This window comes from Canis lupus, chromosome 12, assembly GCF_048164855.1.
Source record: "Canis lupus baileyi chromosome 12, mCanLup2.hap1, whole genome shotgun sequence".
NCBI lineage: Eukaryota > Metazoa > Chordata > Mammalia > Carnivora > Canidae > Canis > Canis lupus.
In genome coordinates, this window is record NC_132849.1 from 38,415,753 (window position 1) to 38,432,992 (window position 17,240).

General features: G+C 39.9%; 1 long non-coding RNA gene across 1 annotated transcript; it reads right to left on the bottom strand.

Moving 5' to 3' along the window:
• Positions 1–6,042: 6,042 nt before the first annotated feature.
• Positions 6,043–16,302, bottom strand: LOC140600711 (uncharacterized). The gene is made up of 3 exons (XR_012003873.1): positions 15,292–16,302; positions 13,563–13,768; positions 6,043–6,242 (listed from the first exon to the last, which is right to left on the bottom strand). It is a non-coding gene; the product is annotated as an uncharacterized lncRNA (long non-coding RNA).
• Positions 16,303–17,240: the final 938 nt, after the last annotated feature.

Here is a 17,240-nt window from a genome sequence, read left to right on the forward strand (position 1 = left end):
GGGGAAAAAGTCGAAAGGCCTCGTGGGGAAAGGTAATGTGCAACTTTCTTCCACTATTTTGGTTTTGCTAGTGGAGGAAAATACCTTTTTTTTATTGTAGTCACCTACAGTGAATTTCAATGTATACAATAGAAAGGAAATCCAAGCAAAAGTTGTTAGGGAAAACTACAAAAATAAAATTTGCATATTTTTGCTCAAGCTGAATGCACTGTACCTGAATGTCTTATAGATGCTTTTAATAAAATTCAATCTTTGTTCACAACATGCAGAAGTGCTAGGTGATTACACGTTGTAGGGAACTGTGTTCTTTTTCTTGAATTATATCATACTAATGAAAAGAAATCAGAACTCCTGAAAATTGAAACCATGCAGGCAGGTAAAGAATGGACCTCTAAATTGCAGTAGGAACGCTGAAAAGATAGTTGAATGTTAGGAAGGAGTTCTACCTTATAAAAATAAAATATAAATATGAAAAAATAAAATATGAAAGCTGACTCTTTGAAGGAATGAGAATACTTATTAGGGTAGTAATAAAACTTCTCCATTAATTTTATTAAAATTCAATTGTGTTCATCAGTAGTTTAGTTTTACTTAGTCTAATTGTCAGTAAACAACAATGTTAAAGTTACCTTGCAAAATTGCAATAATCCTGGCACATATGAAATAGATCAGAATATCTCACAGGGGAAGCCCAGCCTTGGTAAAGTTCAGTGGGAAAATCTAAACCAGACTGCCGGCCTTCACTGGATTTGGCTTTGGCCTCTATTGGTATTCCCCCACTGCCAAGCATCTAAAATAAAACAGCGCTAGTTTCCATGTAATGAAGAAGAAAAAAAAAGGATTCTGAGACTCTCCAATAATAGATGCCTAGAGCATTATCAATTTTGTCAAGACTAAAATCTGATGTCATAATAACTAAAGAGATTATAATTGGTGTGATGGTAAAAGTTTTTCAGGGACTTTCTTTTTGCTGTTTCTGCCAGTTGTGTGTCTCTTTGGGAAAAGCCTTTGGACTCTACCGTAAGGTAGTTTGTGAACTAATCACTGTTGGAAGCAGGGAGAAGCAAAGCTATCACTGGGAAGAAATATGCAGAAAAGAAAGCAGATCATTATAGGGACAGGGCATAACACATTTCTGAAGGCAGAGGGAGATTACCATCGGCTCCAAGAGCATTGGTGCCCAAATATTACCTTATCTTTGTTCAACATTTGGAAGGAAGACAGGAAGGAAGGAGGGGAAAGAACATGGCAGTGAAATTGATTTGCCGAGCAAAAATTAAAATTTATTGCTCTGAAAGTCACTCTGGTCTAGTAAAGGCCAAGTGGTAGGTTGGTTGCTAATTTAATAGTGTGTACAGTTTCCTTGCTTAAAAAATAGTACATTTGTTTGAATTCATAATAGAGTCAATATGCCCCATAATCCCCTGAACCATATAATTATAAACTAATGAAAAAAGTTCAAAATGGATTTAAGTTGATATTGTCAAGGTGAACATAATCACAAATTTTAGAACCTACATAACTTATGGGGTACAGGATCACCCCAAATAGATGCAGCAAGTTAAAATAAATGAGTCTTCTGATCATATCTCATATGACCAAGAGATAGATTCTCTCTTCCTTGTCGGCTTTGAAGGAGCAAGCTGCCATGTTGTGAACTGCCTCTGGAGACCACTACATGGCAAGGACCTGGGGGTAGCCTCCTTCCAACAGCCAGCAAGTAACTGAAGCCCTCAATCCAAAAGCATGCAAGGAACAGATGCTGCCAACAATCACATGAGCTTGGAAGCAGCTCCTTCCTCAGTTGAGCTTCGGATAAAAGCAAAGCTCTAACCAATGCCTTGATTGAAGTTTTATAAGACTCTTAAGAAGTGGACCCAGATAAGCCATCTGGCGAGGCAGGCTATAGAAGAGTCTCCCATCAAGATGGTTTACAGTCTTATACAAGGTAGTCACACACATATAACCATGTATTTCCCATCACCTTTGTGGCATTTTATTGGTTAAAAGCAAGTTACAGGTCCTGCCCATGCTGTGGGGAAGGAATCAAAGGGCACTGACTACCAAGAGGCAGGGGTCATGGTAGCTGCCCTAGAGTCTATCTGCCTCTATGGTAAAAGACTCAGAAAGGAGCAGCCCCGGTGGTGCAGTGGTTTGGTGCCGCCTGCAGCCTGGGGTGTGATCCTGGAGACCCGGGATCGAGTCCCACATCGGGCTCCCTGCGTGGAGCCTGCTTCTCCCTCTGCCTCTCTCTCTCTGTGTGTCTCTCATGAATAAATAAATAAAATCTTTAAAAAATAAATAAATAAATAAATAAATAAATAAATAAATAAATAAATAAAATCTTAAAAAAAAAAAAAGACTCAGAAAGAAGCAATGAATACATGTAACACCTAGTGGATGACTGAAGACTATTTAGGATGATGTTACCCAAAGACAGAATAGACAAACATTTCTTAATTGTTCCTCCTTCAAAGCAGAGGAAAATCCACTGCCTTGAGACAGAAATAGGACATCTCTTTACCACCATGCACTTTTAAGTAACTCTGTGACCTGAATGTCCTCAGGCTCCATTTCTGAGGTCCTTTCAGTTCTAAGCTTCTGTGACTTTGGACCTGACCTTCCAAGCCTCCGAAGATGTTTCAGAATGCCACAAATCCTGATTGTATTCATACCAAGCATTTGGTGACCTCTGGGTTACTGTCGATATCTTAATAAAACAATACTGGGGAGAAAAGAATATATAACACATTAGTCCCTTAGAAAAGTTAAGCCAAATCGACTGGCGTGTTACTATCTGATCCAACTTTTGATTTTCCATTTGAATGTTTATATTTCTACAGTATGATGTCATCTAAAAATACACGGAGATAAAACTATTATGAAATTCACTTTGCATAGGCAAATTTTGAGCTAAAAATTTTTGTTCTCTGGAGGGAACAAATTGCATTTCAAATTACATCCAAGTAATATTGAGTGCACCAAGAAATTATTCTGGCAGTGTAAATTTACAGACTCAGGGTTAGAAAGCCTTCACAGACCACCGCCCATCTGATGGGCAAAATTCCTCCAGAGCATGAAGAACAAATTATCTTATTAATTTCTAAGTAAAAAGCTGCCATTGTACATTTTTGTGATATCATAAATGCAAGTGATTCTAATAGAAACTAAATTATGAATAATCTAAATAAGGCAACTCCAAATTGCTTTGTTCACTAGATAAATGAACTTTTCTTTTTCTTCATGCAAAAAAATAAATTCTAAAGTACGTGGAACTTTAAACATATATTCACAGCTATTCTTGTGTGGACAGACTACACAATGAAATACGTCATAATACTGTCTAATATTTCATTAAGAACACAGGTTAAAAGTTATAAGATTGAAACTAGGAATGCTTCATTTCCATTTAAAGGTTGAAAAGGGATAAAAAGTTCAAGAAGGAAATGACTTTTTAGAGTTGTATGAGATCAGAGGATCTGAGAGCCTGGATTTCAAAACACTAAACACTAAAGCCACATATTTGGAGCTTGCATCACATTATAGCTCCTTATTATAGGGCTTGCTCAAATACCAAGTATTAATGCACAATTAATTCTGAAAGAAACCACATGCTACAGATTATATTTTATTTGGACAAGTCTAGCAAAATACTTTTTATACTGTATTCTTTTCAACCACATGTAAGTCCCTACTAAGGACAAAGCTCTGTGCTTGAGCCATGGAAGAAAAAATAAAATTAAACATTTGGCCTTTGCCCTAAAAGCAGTACACCTTCTAAAGCAGAATGTCTCAAATCATGGTTTAAAGACAGCCTTTATCAGTATAACATAGAGTTTACTGAACATGCAGATTGCTGGTCCTCAGCCTCAGATAACTTCTTTTTCAGTTAAGTCCAGGGTAAGCCTTGGAATATGCATTTATAAAAAAAAATAATAAAAATAAATTAAAAAAATTTAAAAAAGGAATATGCATTTATAGTAAGCCTGTGATTGTTATTATGCACTGAAGTTTGAGAACCAGTGATCCAGGGGTCAAATACATATTTTTTAAAAAAGATTTTATTTATTTATTTGAGAGAGAGAGTGAGAGAGAGAGCACAAGTGATGGGAGAGAAGGGACAGAAGGAATGGGAGAAGCAGATTCCCTGCTGAGCAGGGAGTCCAACGCAGGAACCCTGAGGAGGGGCTCTATCCCAGGACCCTGGGATCATGACCTGAGCCAAAAGCAAACTCTCCACTGACTGAGCCACCCAGGTGCCCTCTCAAAACATACATTTTTAATTAGTACAAGAGAGTGACCTAAGGGGAATAGGTTTTGCAAGTACTGAGTGAATTCTGATTGTAGCTATAGCCAACTGTTGGAACACATGTTAACATGTAAACTTCCTTTAAAGTCAGTTCTAATTTTGCGTAATGGTAGCATTACAGCATCAGTTTGTGGATCTTAGGAAAGATCTGGAGGGAGGGAACATTTTCCCCTGCGTACTAAAAAAATTTTTTGGTATTTTTTTTATTATGGTAAAAATACCTAACATAAAATTTATTATCTTCACAATTTTTAAGTGTACAGTGCAGTAATGTTAACTATATTCACATTGTTGTGAATCAGATCTTCAGAACTTTTTCTTACAAAACTGAAACTCTATACCCCTAAAACAGCAACTCTCCCTGTTCACCCTCCCCCAAACCCTTGGTAACCACCATTCTGCTTTCTGTTTCTATGCTAGGAAGACCATCTTAAAAACCTAATCCAAAAACAAAGTACCAGATCTGAATAAGGAGAATTGAGTCTAAGCATAAAATTCAAGGATTAGATTTAAGAAATGAGATCATAAAGCAGAAGGAAGGAGCAAAGCAAAGACAGTTTGACGTGGAAGCAGAGGCATTATCCAGAACTCAGTTGATCCAGTTTGGCCATCTGGCTATGGGTGTTGGGTGCCATGGAGACATGCTCTTTGAAGCCAGAATGTGAACTCTAAGTCACTGTCAGCTCTCAGATAACTCCCCATACATTTGGTGAATAAATGCCTATGACTAACGTAGATGGGAGGGAGGTCAGGGGATGAATTTTGGCGATTATAAGGAATATTTTCCACTCTCAAAATTTGCTGCAGACTTGGGAGATGAGTAGGTCTATGATAAAATCCATTGTAATGGTTTGCTAGGATTGGAGTGGTTGAGGTACTCCTTGGAGCATGTGTGTCTCTCTGATCCAGCACAGTTGTCATAAATATTATGTGTCAAAAGGCACCATTCCAAATGTAGAGCCACCAGAAGTTCTGGAGGGTTAATGCTTTGAATAGGCCATGAAGATCTAACACAGATGGAGAGATGGCCTGAGAGAAGTTAAGGATGGATTTATTTATTTATTTATTTATTTATTTATTTATTTATGATTTTATTTATTTGAGAGAGAGAGATAGCAAGAGAGAGCATGAGCAGTGAGGAGGAGCAGAGGCAGAGGGAGAAGCAGGCTCCCCACTGAGCAGAGAGCCCAATGCAGGGCTTTGGGCAGCTTGATCCCAGGACCCTGGAATTATGATCTGAGCCAAAGGCAGATGTTTAATCAGCCACCCAGGGACTCTGAGTCCAAGGATTTAGATGAAGGTGTCCCCCAAGGCATTAATCTGGGTGAATAGATTCACCAGATGGGTGCTGGGTGGTTCTAAATCTCATCCAAGTCCTACTATAGGAAAGGAAGCGTGGAAAAAGTAGAGAGAACCTATTCTTTAGAGTCAGATACACCTGGTTTTGAATTTGACTGCTTCTTCATATATGGATGACCTTTAAACTGTGTAATTATCAATTTCCTCACCTATACCTCAAATTGGAACAATACCTTTTAGGATTAAGGGTAATTATGCAACATATAGCAGAATACCTGGCCCAAGAGCAGACAATAAATGGTTGTAATGGTTATTGCTACTTAAAATAGTGACAAGTGGTGTCCTTGCTTTTGTTATCAGAAGAGCCTGCAACATGGTCCCTGCCACACCTTGTTATTCAAATGCGCAGGACAGGAGATTTTTCTTACCTCTTTTGGCTGTCTGGCCCATAATGTATATGGATTCAAATAAGAAAGAAAGGTGCAGCAGGCGTGCATTCAGGTGGTTCAGTCCATGAAGTATCTGCCTTCAGCTTGGGTCAAGATCCCAGGGTCTTGGGATCAAATGCCCTGCTCAGCAGGGAGCCTGTTTCTCCCTCTCTCTCTGCTGCTCTTTCTGCTTGTGCTCTCTCGCTCTGTCAAATAAATAAATAAATAAAATCTTAAAAAAAAAAAGAATGAATGAAAAGGAAGAAAGAGGGGGTAGAGTTAAGGAGGGAGAGGAAGAGGGAGAGATAGAAGGAAGGGAGGCAGGCTCATTTTTGCTTTGTCTTGAATGATGCAGACGCCAATGATCAGATTTATCATCACAGGGAGTATGGTCCTTTATGGTGACATATTCATACCTTAAACATAGTTTTTAAAGTATTAGAATATTGTATTAAACCTATTTTGTTATCTTTTGTGCCCTTGCAAAAGGGAAAAACAATCCAGGTGTGGCTTGGTATAGTGAGTCCAGTGATGAAATGCCTGGGGCCACCATCTGTGCCGAGGCGAGCCCTCACAGACATTTCCCATTTTGCAGCCAGTTTTGTACCCAGACTGGCCCATGTAGTTCTTATTATGATTACAAGGTACACCTTAGCAACGACCATTAGAGAACTCTGAAAAAGCAACGATGAGGTTTATTACCCACAAGTTCTGGAGGGTGAATGTCATACTTTGGGCCACAGAGAAAGGTTGTGGATAGAGAGCACACAAAGACCTGGGGTTCTGCTTTTTTGAGGATGAAGGCTCTAAAAAAAAGAAAACTTCACGGAGCGGGGTGGCCTGTCTCTTTATCCAGTTGCGTTGCTGGCAGTGTTTACTAGAGATGGCTCTTTGAAGTAGGTGCTTCTGCAATGAAAAGCCTAATAATGTCAGGCATGTATATTACATCAAAATTGTCAGACATCTACAATTCAAAGGGCCTTAGGATGCCTGGAAACCAACACTGGAATATCATCATGGCTTTTTCTCTGGCTAAAATCTACTTCAAACTCTCAGACTAGATTCTCCTTGAGACTAGAAATGTAGGACTCTGACACTCCAGGCTTGTATCTCCACAGTGACTAGAGAGCAAAGGGACTCCCTTCTCCCTCCTCCGTAAGAAAACTCCTGTGGCTGGACTCTGATCGGCTTGGGCAACATGTCCACTTCTTGTAAAAATCACTGTAGCCACAGATGAGGTCTGTGGACTGGCCCAGGCTGAGTCTCATGCCCAGGCTCAGAGTCAGAGAGGCTGACTGCTGGAGAGGAGGGTAGAACAATGGGGATCTAGAGCATGCCTCCCATTCCCACTCAGTACCAAGGGCACTGGCCCCAAGAATTAAGAAAATTCTAGATCAAGATAAGCCAAAATAAAGATGAAGAATTTGCAGTTCTCAGAATTCAGGCCTAGTGGCTGATATCTAAGCAAAGATAACTCTTCTTCTTGTGTTGGTTAACAGGACATGAAGAGTGGGAAAACTTAGGAATGAAGTTCTGGGCCTCAAAAAATCTCTGGGAATTAGCTGATGGTATGAACAGGGAGCTTCCACCAAGGCTAGAATCATAAACTGCATTAGCTGCCCAGAAATTAACTCAGGAATCCCATTTCTGATCTACTGAAATTCTAAGTCTTAGAATTAATTCTAAGTCTAGAGACTACTGCAGACTGGCTAGAGGGCACCAATACCCAGAGTTTGTATAATTCAGGATCAAACATTAGTATTTTCAAAAATGGAGTCTATGTGTAGATATCTACATTCTCTATAAAAATTATTTGATTTTTTTAAATTTTTTTATTTATTTATGATAGTCACACAGAGAGAGAGGGAGAGGCAGAGACACAGGCAGAGGGAGAAGCAGGCTCCAGGCACCGGGAGCCCGACATGGGATTCGATCCTGGGTCTCCAGGATCACGCCCTGGGCCAAAGGCAGGCGCCAAACCGCTGTGCCACCCAGGGATCCCAAATTATTTGATTTTAGAGTTAAATGATGCTAATCTTTAAAGAATATACAAATATTTTAAATCAACTGACACCACCTTTTATCTAAGTATTGCAGGGTGATATCAAAGAATTTACATAAATAAACAAGTAAAGGATACATTTGTACATAGAGAATAAATCAGAGGAGAGCTGTATGAACCAAAATTCATGATTGTTAGAAGAGAGAAAGGTGATGAAAGAAATAACTGGTAATACTGCCCAGACTTCGAAGCCAGACTTCAAAGAATGTACACCACAGCAGACAGTATAACTCCTATGAGTGAAAGACAATTTAATCTTAGAAAATGTCATTTGTCATATTAAATCAATACTATTAATTTTAAATATATTCATTTTACTGTTTTGTTGGCTTATAATTGGAAAATTTGTTTTGACTTTGTACTTGCAAAGGAGCTATAAGCACAGGGCGTCTATGTATTATATTTGAATATGTAAATAACATGATAAAAAGGAATTATTCAACATTGGGAAAGCTGTACATTCCATGAAGGAATTTGTAGGCTGTACATTTGAATTGAATCCATGTTCACCCAGAACTTCAGAATGAAAACTTATTTAGAAATAGGATCTTTGCAGATGTGCTTTTTGGTGATTTCAAGACAAAATCATCCTGGATTTAAGAATGGACCTAAATCCAATGATTTAGTGGTGTTCTTATATGAAGAGGAGAGGACGCATGAGACAAAGTCCCTATGAACACAAAGGGAGAGATTGGTGTGATGTGGCAACAAGTCAATGAACACCGAGGAAAGTCTGGAGAAGGTAGGAAGAGATAAAGGATTCTCCCATAGAAACTTCAGAGGGAGCATGCCCTCCTGGCACCTTGATTTCAGACATCTAGCCTCCAGAACTGAGAGAAGAAGCTTCTGTTGCATTCAGGTACCTCGGGTTTGTATGAGTTTGTTACCACTGGCCCAGCCCTTTGCCAGTTCCTACCAAGGGCACCAAGGACATCTTGTAGGCTATGAAGCAAGAGATGCCCTAGGCCCTCTGGACATCAGGACTGGGTGTGGTGCTGTTCATGCTAGGCCTCTTACACAATGTGATGTGCCCCAGCATGCATATCTGTGTGCCTACCTGGAGGTGCCAGCAGAGAATGCTGGCCATAACCAGCTGCCCCAGCTTGTACTCAGCCCCTGGAGCTATATGAGCTCCACAAGGAAATGGACTCTGCAGGCAGCCATTTTCAAAGCCCTTCCTGGGACCAGGCAGGAAGCACCGAGGATTCCACATCTGGTCCTAGGAGACTCTCCAGTGTCCAGACTGAATGCCTGTCCCTTCAATCCTTGCTTTATTCCGGTACAGGCAATGAAACACAGTATGGCCCACACAGTATGGTCAGAAATCTTACAGTTCACAAGATCTATTTCTAGATATGAGAAAAATAACTGTTTAACATTTCCCCTAAATCCCAAGATGGAAGTGCCTATTGAGGTTTTAGAAATAGTTGCAAATTCTTTGACATTCCTTCCACCAAATGGTAGAGTTTATGTTCCCTTCCCTTGAACCTGTGTGGGCTTTTAGGATTGCCTTTAGGAAACAAAACATGGCAGAAATGATAACGCATGACTTCCAAGGTGAAATTAGAAAAAGAAGACTTTCTGCTGGCTTCTTTTGGGGACATTTGCTCTGGGAACCATGAGCTACTACATAACAAATCTAGACATCCTGAGATCATCATGTGGAAGAAACCATGGAAACAGAGAGAAGGAGAGACAAAGAGACCTAAACAGCTCCAGGTGTTCCTGTCCCCAACTATTTGAATCTCTCCAGACCAGGTGCCAGAACCTTTCAAGATAATACCGGCCTCAGCCACCACCTGATGACAGTGTCATAAGAGATCTCAATCCAGAATGTTCAGCCAAGCTGCTTCCTATTTCCTAACCTACTAAAACCATAAAGGGCAATAAGTCCTTGTTATTTTTTCTTTTTTTCCTTTTTTTAAGAGACACAGGGGAAGAGAGAGACAAGGAGAGAAAGAGAGAGAGTGTGTGTGCACGTGAGGCGGTGGAGGGCGAGAGGAAGAGAGAGAATCCCAAGCAGACCCCATGCTTAGCACAGAGCTGGACACAAGGCTCCATCCTACAACCTGCTCAATTAATTGAGCCACCCAGGCTCCCCACAAGTGCTTGTGATTTTAAGCCTCTAAGTTTTGAGGTCATTTATTATACAGCATTTAATAACCAGACTAGAGCCTGAGAATAACAAACTGCTTTAAAAAACCCGAGTCTCCCTCTGCCTATGTCTCTGCCTCTGTGTGTGTGTGTATCTCTCATGAAAAGATAAATAAAATCTTAAAAAAAAAAAAAAGTCGAAGGAACTATATTGGGATCCCTGGTGGCTCAGTGCTTTAGCACCTGCCTTCGACCCAGGGCATGATCCTGGAGTCCCAGAATCGAGTCCCACATCGGGCTCCCTGCTTTGAGCCTGCTTCTCCCTCTGCCTGTGTCTCTGCCTCTCTCTCTCTCTCTCTCTCTGTCTCTCATGAATAAATAAATAAAATCTTAAAAAAAAAAAAGAAACAGAGATCCCTGGAATAACCAAATTTCTCCAAAGAAAGGAGTGGAGGTGGGTAAAGGATCCAATAGCAGCCTGAGCCAGTGTCATCTGCGCTCGTAAAGCAGCTGGTCTGCCCCCATCATGCTGAAATGAGCAAGCCTGCTCCTACCTGGAGCCCGGAGCTACTCATGCAGCATCATGGAACCAGAGATGGGGGTGATGATGACAACTTGCTCATGACTGCCAGAGCAAGGGCAAGTGTCTCTGAGAACTGAGGCGGAAAATGTTCAAAAGGTCATTGTCACTGATGGGAGTGGTGGGGAGCGGTTAGTGGAGGAGGACCTGGCCAAGGGATCAGGGTCAGGATTAGGGCTGCAGTAAGAGTGAGACGGTGCCATTTGAAATTATTATCTTCCTATACCCTGCTTCGGGCTGCTGGTACCGAAACTGCACGAGGCATGGTCTTTCCAGCTGGATCTCTTTGAGGGTCTGTAGGGGGCGCTAAAGGGAGCCTGCAAACCTAGAAGTGATGACTTGCTTCTTCCTGCCCCTAGTCCTGTGATGTCACCTCAGCAAAGCTTCTCACCTCACCAGAGGTACCACCTTCCACAGCACTGAATCCACTTTTCAATTATGTGCCACTTACCTAACCAGTTCCTCGTACCCCTTCAGAGACACCAGCCAGCCAGTACCACCTCCTGAGACTATTACCGCTCTATAGGCTATTCTTTTTCTATTTTCTATTTTGAGTTTTTATTTTAATTTCAGTTACTTAACATAGTGTAATATTAGTAAGGTGTGCAGTATAGTGACTGACTACTTCCATACATCACCAGGTGCTGCTCACAACAAGTGCCTTCCTTAAACCCCATCACCTATGTCACCCATACCGCCTCCCCCAACAACCTCCCCTCTGGTGACCATCAGTTTGTTCTCCATAGTTAAGAATCTGTTTCTTAATTTCTCTCTCTCAATTTTTTCTTCTTTCCTCGTTTGTTTTCTTAAATTCCACATGAGTGAAATCATATGGTATTTGTCTTCCTCTGACTTATTTTTAAGTTACATTACAAAGCTGTAGTAATCAAAATAGCATGGTACAGGCTCAAAAACAGACAAATAGGGATTCCTGGGTAACTCAGTGGTTGAGCGTCTGCCTTTGGATCCGGGTGCGATCCCAGAATCCTGGGACAGAGTCCGGTATTGGGTTCCTAGGAGGAAGCCTGTTTCTCTCTCTGCCTGTCTCTGCTCCTCTCTGTGTGTCTTTCATAAATAAACTTAAAAATATTAAAAAAAAAAACAAATAAATCAACAGAACCGAATAGAAAGCCCAGAAATAAACCCACAACTATATGGTCAATTAATCTTCGATAAAGCAGGAGAGAATATCCAATGGGAAAAGACAGTCTCTTCAACAAATGGTGTTGGGAAAACTGGACAGCCACGTGCAGAAGAATGAAACTGGACCATTTTCTTACGCCATATACAAAAATAAATTCAAAGTGAATTAAAGACCTAAATGTGAGACTTGAAACCATAAATATCCTAGAAGAAAACACAGGCAGTAACATCTTTGACATCAGCCGCAGCAGCTTTATTCTAGATATGTTTCCTGAGGCAAGGGACACAAAAGCAAAAATAAACTTGGGACTACATCAAAATTAAAAACTTCAGCAAAGGAAATAAACAAAAATAAAAGGCAGCCTACAGAATAGGAGATGTTTGTAAATGTCATATCTGATAAAAGGCTAGCAACCAAAATATATAAAGAATTTATAAAACTCAACACCCAAAAAACAAATAATCCAATTAAAAATGGGCAGAAGACACGAACAGACATTTCTCCAAAGAAGGCATACAGATGGCTAACAGACACATGAAAAGATGTTCATCATCACTCATCATCAGGGAAATGAAAATCAAAGCCACAATGAGATATCACTTCACACCTGTCAGAATGCCTAAAATCAAAAACACAATAAACAACAGATGTTGGTAAGAATGTGGGGGAAAAAAAGAAACCTGTGCAATGTTGGTGGTACTACAAACTGGTATAGCCATTGTGGGAAACAGTATGGAGGCTTTTCAAGAAGTTAAAAATAGAACTATCCTACAATCCAGCAATTGCACTACTGGGTATTTGCCCACAGAATCTGAAAACACTAATTCAAAGGGATACATACACCTATATGGTTTTAGCAGGATCCTTCCCAATAGCCAAAGTATGGAAGCAGACAATTCTTTATATTAAAATTCCCTTTTTCATGTATCTGGTGTGGTTCCTCAATGGATCCTGATTGATACAAAACTGTTTCTTTCAAAAATAATCTGTAGTAGTACTATAACCGAGGTTTAAATACCAGGGAGACCAAGATCAAATACCAAATACCAGAGACAGGATTTGAAGGAGCAATCACAAAAATCAGAAGGTTGAAGCTGGGCAGAGACAAAATAAAAATAACAGTAGGGCAGGAACAAGGTAGAAGGTTTAGGGCAACTGCTATGAAGATGATTCATTACCAACTCACTCCACCCCCAAAGGGCAGGTGGAGTGGGTTGATAATGAACCCCTGCCCCTGCGTGATTCAGCACCCTGGGCTGGCTTAAAAATCCCAAGCAAAGTGGACATAAATTGTATAGATTTGGGATTGGTGACTTCCAAGGCAGCTTGCCAAATGGTTCTTATTGCGCAGCTGTCTATGGTCATAGCATCAGACAGAAATGGAAAATAGGCCTTTTTGCCTTACGGCTTTTCTGGTCCGTCATTTCTACTCCAAGGACCAAAACTGCCTTGAGACCAAAGTTGTGAGAGCACTTGCTCAATGTGTACTCAAAATTACTATCTGAACATTGTTGGCAATGTTCTTGTGATTCCCAGAGGCTTATAATTAGTTCTTATAATCCCAGAGGCTTCTCAGCTCCAGACTGGTCCAGACTATGGACATTCAGCATCTCCATGTGAACATCTCCAAGGCTTCTTAAACTTACCATGTTCAAGATCAGATTCAATATCTTTTTCATTCAATCTTCCCCATGGTAAGTAGGTATGAAGCAGTAGCTTCCCTCAATGTAGCCACCAAAACCAGAAATCCAGCATCCTCCTAGAACTTTCCTTCTTCCTTTTCTTTTACTGATTTCAGATCATTTGCCTACTTTGTTTGGCATTATCAGTGAAAAAGATGAAGTCTTTTTGCCTAGTTGGGGAAACAAAGAAAATCAGTAAAGGGTAAATGTGAGCAAGACCTTTTATTCAAATGTCTCTTATAAAAGGGAATCATGAGAAATTGACAAAATGGGGGCAGTGCTGGTGAGAAGGAACATGGGGAGGGAATTCTGAAGATCTGTAGCCCTGATCTGCAGGAGATATATGAGAACAAAGTGCTCTATGAGCTTTGACTCTAGCCTGATTTCTGAAATGCAGAAGTCCCCTGGCAGGAAAAACTGTGGAGACTACAGACTAACCCATCCTGCCATTGTCAGCCCCACTGGAGGGGCTGAGCAACTGGAGCAAAAGGAAGTTGTTTTATTGTTTTGTTTTGTTTTGTTTTTGTCTTAAAGAGATATCCTTCTTAAAATTTGTGTTAATGTCTTGAGTAAAGATGTAGGGGGTATGCAAACTTGAAAGAGACAGCAACCATATTGGATGACTGAATCAGAATCTCAAAAGATCCTGACAGGCTAAAGTAAAGGGACAAATGACAGTGGTGAAATTAATTAGAGCAAATGTAAAATTCTGCATCAGTTTCCAAAATAACCACTTGCACAAGTTCAGAATGGAACTTAACAGGAACTCATACTCTGGGGCACCTGGGTGGCCAGTGGTTGAGTGTCTGCCTTTGGTGCAGGTCGTGATCCTGGGACCCTGGGATCGAGTCCCACATCAGGCTCCCCACAAGGAGCATGCTTTTCCCTCTGCCTATGTCTCTGCCTCTCTCTGTGTGTCTCTCATGAATAAATAATAAAATCTTAAAAAAAAAAAAAAAGGAACTCCTACCCATCAAACTTGTTATTGATGTATGTCAGTCTGGATAAGCTAATTGCTATCATTACAATTCCTAACCCTCAGTGTTCTTAAAATATTCTATAGGGAAAAATTGCCAAAGGGATGTCCATGCTGGCTCAGCCGATTGATTACTTCTAGCACATCTTCAGACATTTCCATTAATGTATGCCCAGTAAGGGGATTTTAGATATTATCTCATTTTACCTAAGTTAAATTCAGATTAGGAAAAATGGTTTAAAAAGATTTCTGAAAAAAAAAAAAAAGAAGCATGTGAAAGAAAGATAACAGCAAAATAAATGAAAAGAAAATGGCACAGCAAACCTTATTTGGAGTACAAACTCTTCATCAGCTGCATTATGGTTAACTAACTCCTCCAAATCTAAAATTATCAAGAAGACAATTTGAAATGTGGATCTACATCCACTGTCATTAATGGTAAAACTCTCCATTAACTGACTAGCATATTATGTCTTTAGATATTGAATAATAGTACAAAGTTCAGTAATTAGCAAGACATTTAAAAATGAAGCATCCAGAACAGGAAGATGAACTAATTTTTCAGAGATATTGAAAGTAATGCAGAATTCCAATTTATACAAATTTGTATATGTAGGCAGAGAAATCACTAAAGCATTTCACAGAATTGCAAAAGTAAAAAAGTGAAAAATAAATAGTGGAGCAAACTCAGGTCTTGACAAAGCTTAGGACACTTACAGATAATTGGTTAGAAGCATCTTTTGAGATTTTTCACTTTATAATGAAGGAACAAAAGCCACAAACCCTCAGGGGCTCTGGTTTATCACACCATTAGAAAAAAAGTGGGGGTGAACCAGCCTTGCATCCAGGGGATAAATCCCACTTGGTCGTGGTGAATAATCCTCTTAATGTACTCTTGGATCCTATTGGCTAGTATCTTGGTGAGAATTTTTGCATCCATATTCATCAGGGATATTGGACTATAATTCTTCTTTTTGGTGGGGTCTTTGGTTTGGGAATCAAGGCAATACTGGCATTGTAAAACAAGTTTGGAAGTATTCCCTCCCTTTCTATCTTTTGAAATAGCTTTAGTAGAATAGATATTATTTCTTCTTTAAACGTTTGATAATTCCCCTGGGAAGCCGTCCGGCCCTGGACTTTTGTGTCTTGGGAAGTTTAAGACACCTAGGAATAAACCTAACCAAAGAAGTAAAGGATCTATACCCAAAAAACTACAGAACTTTTCTGAAAGAAACTGAGGAAGACACAAAGAAATGGAAAAACATTCCATGCTCATGGATTAGAAGGGTAAATATTGTGAAAATGTCTATGCTACCCAGGGCAATTTACATGTTCAATGCAATCCCTATCAAAATACCAAGACTTTCTTCACAGAGTTGGAACAAATAATCTTAATATTTGTATGGAATCAGAAAAGATCCCGAAGAGCCAGAGGAATATTGAAAAAGAAAACCGATGCCAGGGACATCACAATGCCGGATTTTAAGCTGTACTACAAAGCTGTGATCATCAACACCGTATGGTACTGGCACAAAAACAGACACATAGATCAATGGAACAGAATAGAGAACCCAGAAATGGGCCCTCAATTCTATGGTCAACTAATATTCGACAAAGCAGGAAAGACTATCCTTTGGACAAAGGACAGTCTATTCATTAAGTGGTGCTGGGACAATTGGACAGCCACGTGCAGAAGAATGAAACTGGACCATTCTGTTACACCATTCACAAAGGTTAACTCAAAATGGATGAAAGATCTAAATGTGAGACAAGAATCCATCAAAATACTAAAGGAGAACACAGGCAACGACCTTTTTGAACTTGGCCACAGTAATTTCTTGCAAGATACATCTATGAAGGCAAAGGAAACAAAATCAAAAATGAATTATTGGGACTTAATCAGGATAAAAAGCTTCTACACAGCAAAAGAAACAGTCAACAAAACTAAAAGACAACCCACAGAATGGGAGAAGATATTTGCAAATGATCTATCAGATAAAGGGCTAGTATCCAAGATCTATAAGGAACTTATTAAGCTCAACACCCAAAAAAACAAACACTCCAATCATGAAATGGGCAAAAGACATGAACAGAAATCTCACAGAGGAAGACATAGACATGGCCAACAAGCACATGAGAAAATGTTCCGCATCACTTGCTATCAGGGAAATACAAATCACAACCATAATAAGATACCACCTCACACCAGTGAGAATGGTGAAAATTAACAAGACAGGAAACAAATGTTGGAGAGGATGCGGAGAAGGGGAACCCTCTTGCACTGTTGGTGGGAACTGGTGCAGCCACTCAGAAAACAGTGTGGAGGTTCCTCAAAGAGTTAAAAATAGAGCTATCCTACGACCCAGCAATTGCACTACATTTACCCCAAAGATACTGAAGTAGTGAAACCCCGGGACACCTGCACCCCAATATTCATAGCAGCAATATCCACAATAACCAAACTGTGGAAGGAGCCACAATGTCCTTTGACAGATGAATGGATAAAGAAGATGTGGTATATATATAAACAATGGAATATTACTCAGCCATCAGAAAGGACAAATACCCACCATTTGCTTTGATGTGGATGGAACTGGAGCATAATTCTGAGTGAAATAATCAGAGAAGGACAGTCATCATATGGTTTCACTCATATAGGGAATATA